This window comes from Cebus imitator, unplaced genomic scaffold, assembly GCF_001604975.1.
Source record: "Cebus imitator isolate Cc_AM_T3 unplaced genomic scaffold, Cebus_imitator-1.0 Scaffold297, whole genome shotgun sequence".
In the NCBI taxonomy this organism is placed as follows: Eukaryota; Metazoa; Chordata; class Mammalia; order Primates; family Cebidae; genus Cebus; species Cebus imitator.
This window is the reverse complement of record NW_016107612.1, coordinates 592,276-596,686: the sequence shown is the minus strand read 5'-3', so window position 1 is coordinate 596,686 and position 4,411 is coordinate 592,276. Positions and strand designations below refer to the sequence as shown.

Here is a 4,411-nt window from a genome sequence, read left to right as displayed (position 1 = left end):
GGTTTCACCATGTTGACCAGGATGGTCTCGATCTCTTGACCTCGTGATCCACCCACCTCAGCCTCCCAAAGTGCTGGGATTACAGGCTTGAGCCACCGCGCCCGGCCTAATTTTTTGTTTTTAATAGAGATGGGATTTCACCATGTTGGTCAGGCTAGCCTCAAACTCCTAATCTCAAATGATCTGCCTGCCCTGGCCTCCCAAAGTTCTGGGATTACAGTTGTGAGCCACCACACCCAGCCTGCTGCTTGCTCTTTCATCATTATTTCAAGATGTAGTCCATTCATTTTTATTGCTGTCAAGTATTCTATCCCTAAACACACGTCAATTTATTTATTTATTCCCCTGCCCATGGACATTTGCATTGTTGCCGTTTTTAAAAATATTAACAAATAATCCTGCAGTAAACTTTGTTGTGCCATTGTCCATATGCAAATGTAAAGGATATAAACCAAAAATAAAACTCTAAGCTTGCTAACCATCTGAATGGACTCCTCCTCTCAGCCAAGGCCATTCCAAAGTTAACCTGAAAAACAAGCTCAAGCAAGGATGGGAAGCGGGAGTCAGACAGGCCTCATTATACCTTTCCCTGCTGGAATTCAGACCCAGCTGACAAGTATTGGTATCAACACAGACCTTAAGACTGATAGAACAGACTCCTTTTTTTAAAAAAATTATTTTATTTTTAAATTTATTTACTTTACTTTAGGTGCATGCTATATCTGGTATGTCTCCCATATTATCCCTCCCCACCCTCACCTCCCTCCCCACCCCCCATTTTCTCTCCCCTACCCACCCCCAACCGTCCCCTGTGTGTGATGCTCCTCTCCTTGAGTCCATGTGTTCTCGTTGTTCAACACCTACCTATGAGTGAGAACATGCGGTGCTTGGCTTTCTGTTCTTGGGTTAGTTTGCTGAGAATGATGGTTTCCAGATTCATCCAAGTCACTATGAAGGACACAAACTCATCGTTTTTTGTGGCTGCGTAGTATTCCATGGTGTATATGTACCGCATATTCTTTGTCCAGTCTATCATTGATGGGCATTTGGGTTGGTTCCAGGTCTTTGCTACTGTACACAGGGCTGCAATGAACATATGTGTGCATGTGTCTTTATAGTAGAGTGATTTATAGTTCTTTGAGTATATACCCAATAGTGGGATTGCTGGGTCAAATGGAATTTCTATTTCTAGATCCTTGAGAAATCTCCACACTGTCTTCCACAATGGTTGAACTAATTTATACTCCCACCAACTGTGTAAGGGTGTTCCTATTTCTCCACATCCTCTTCAGCATCTGTTGTCTCCTGATTTTTTAATGATCGCCATTCTAACTGGTGTGAGATGATATCTCAGTGTGGTTTTGATTTGCATTTCTCTAATAACCAGTGATGATGAGCATTTTTTCATATGTTTGTTGGCCTCGTATATGTCCTCTTTTGAAAAGTGTCTGTTCATATCATTCGCCCACTTTTGAATGGGGTTGTTTGTTTTTTTCTTGTATATCTGTTTTAGTTCTTTGTAGATTCTGGATATTAGCCCTTTGTCAGATGGGTAGATTGCAAAAATTTTTCCCATCCTGTTGGTTGCCGATTCACTCTAATAATGGTTTTTTTTACTGTGCAGAAGCTCTGGAATTTAATTAGATCCCATTTGTCTGTCCTGGCTTTTGTTGCCAATGCTTTTGGTGTTTTAGTCATGAAGTCCTTGCCTGTGCCTATGTCCTGGATGGTTTTGCCTACGTTTTCTTCTAGTGCTTTATGGTGTTAGGTTTGATGTTTAAATCTTTGATCCATCTGGAGTTCATTTTAGTGTAAGGTGACAGGTAGGGGCCCAGTTTCTGCTTTCTGCACATTGCCAGCCAGTTTTCCCAACACCATTTTCTTCAGTAGTTTAAAATCTTAAAGTCATGTTATATTAAATTAATCCTCTTTTTTTCTAATTGGGAATTTGGGCTACTAAGAGTTTTTGTGTTAAATTAATCCTCTTTTTTCTCATTGGGAATTTGGGTTACTAAGAGTTAAAATCATAGAAAAATAAAGTGTGTTTTGGGTGAAGTTCATAAACACACAGGATGTAGTTTTTGTTAAAGAAAGTGGTATTTTTTTTTTTTTTAGTTTAGAGGCTATTTATTTAAGTAAAGGGAAAATTATACACATAAAACTAAATGAATAAGGAGAAATTTTTATTTTGTTTATTTTTTTCTTTTGCCGCTGTACCAGTGCATGGAGAAAATTTTAAAGGTGAGATATGAGAACCTTTGACTCTTGGGTGGCCACATGGTAAACCCATCTTAAGGAGCTGCAGGTGGGCTGCATTCAATTACTAAAAGTAAAAGTTGCTTTGCAATTTAGAGATTGATAATACTTCGACTCCCAAGGATTTAGTTTGCCGGATGCATAAGAAAATGCAGACTAATAAGGAAAAAACAAAATATTCAACTGGTTATTTTTATCTGTAATAGCCAAAATGAAAGTAAAAGAGTGCTGAATTGGGCCTCAAGGCTGGACCAAGCTCAGATGTGGGTCTGTCTCAGGTCAGGCCACTAGAGCCTCTTAGCTACCCACAAAAGTTAAGATTAAGCCAGGGCAACAAAAGTTACCTCTGAGACCTGTAGTTATTATACCAAGATGATAGGATGAGGGAAGGGCAAAACCAAGTAACTATTAAAATTGGAGGGTATAATGTAAAAGAATCGTTCCACTTTGTATACTGGTATCATCAGCCTCCTGAGAAACCTTTATTGTAATGGATTATAAAAATAACTGCTTTAAGGACCATGTCTATAATTTTAAATGCTACAGAATGAAAGAGCATGTTTGGGTTGATGCAGGACCCACAGCTCACTATTGAACGATCTCTGATGAGTACATGTGATTCAGACACACAGGAGGTTATTCCTGAGAGAATGACCAGCCTAGTAGACTGGATAAATGCCACTGTAAAGTCTGTTTACCCTGAGAAGTGGACTTCCCAACTTTCCCTATAAAATGCCAAGTGGAGCATGCCAGATAAAGTAGCTGGTATGCTTCATATGCAAACCATGCAGGCCTGGCTTTATGATAACCAGGATATTCTCCCAGTGAATATGCCTTACCCAGGTCATGGTAAATTCTGTGGTTAAGGGAGCCCCCTTCTATATGGGAACCCCAGGTGACATTAGTCCTGCACAATCAAACAACTGACTGAGAAGCCTTGTCAAATTTGCTGTCCCTCATGGGTCTTACACGTGCTAATAAAACAGAGTAATTAACAACAAAAAAAAATGGGAAAGGCAAAAGAGAGTCAAAAGACTAGTTCCAGAAGGGTGGAAATCTTCAGATGGTCATTAAGAAATGAAATAAAATGAAAATTGATGGGGGTTAAAACAAAGGTCTTTACAACGCATATCAAAGCTTGGGTGGACCAAAGGGAGCCACTCTGGTCTCCCAATGTTACTGGAAAGGGGTCTGGATCCAGATCCCAAGAGAGGGGGTTCTTGGATCTCACGCAAGAAAGAAGTCAAGGCGAGTCCATGGTACAAAGTGAAAGCAAGTGAAGGAATAAAGAATGGCTACTCCATAGATGGAGCAGATCTGAGGGCTGTTGGTTGCCCATTTTATGGTTATTTCTTGATGATATGCTGCTACACAAGGTGGATTATTCATGCCTCCCTCTTTTAGACCATATAGGGTAACTTCCTGACTTTGCCTTGGCTTTGTTAACTGTTATGGTGCTGGTGGGAGTGTAGCAGTGAGGATGACTTGGTGTCTCTCTTTTTGTCATCTTCATTTTGGTGGATTTTAACCAGCTTCTTTACTGCAACCTGTTTTATCAGCAAGGTCTTTATGACCTGTGTCTTGTGCTGACCTATCTCATCCTGTGACTAAGAATGCCTTCACATCCTAAGAATGCAGCCAAGCACGTCTCAGCCTTATTTTACCCTGCCCCCATTTAAGATGGAGTAGCTCTGGTTCAAATGCTGATGATGCCAACATTAAAGGGGCCCACACTAGTTTTCTGCATTTGCCCCAGACTGAGGAGATTAAAGAAAAATCAAAAGGCAAAGGTTATAATGAGAAAGCTGACAGTGCCTGGGGCAATACTGACATAAATTAAGACAAAACGTTGACGAAAGGATCTGAGTCCCTTGGCTCAACTCCCTGCTGGGAACCCAAATCTTTTTTCACCAGAAAAGGTAAAATGGTCTGAGGGTGGAGAAGAAAAGTCCCTGGGACCAGAACATAAGAATGTAAAGATTGGCCGGGCGCGGTGGCTCAAGCCTGTAATCCCAGCACTTTGGGAAGCCGAGGCGGGTGGATCACGAGGTCAAGAGATCGAGACCATCCTCGTCAACATGGTGAAACCCCGTCTCTACTAAAAATACAAAACATTAGCTGGGCATGGTGGCGCGTGCCTGTAATCCCAGCTACT

General features: G+C 41.0%; 1 long non-coding RNA gene across 1 annotated transcript in view; it reads left to right on the top strand.

The window, feature by feature from the left end:
- Positions 1-4,411, top strand: part of LOC108285407 — a 23,901-nt gene that overhangs the window by 6,878 nt on the left and 12,612 nt on the right. Inside the window, exon 2 of the long non-coding RNA XR_001817569.2 lies at positions 2,221-2,329. This is a non-coding gene — a long non-coding RNA (uncharacterized LOC108285407). The remainder of the gene's footprint in view (positions 1-2,220; positions 2,330-4,411) is intronic.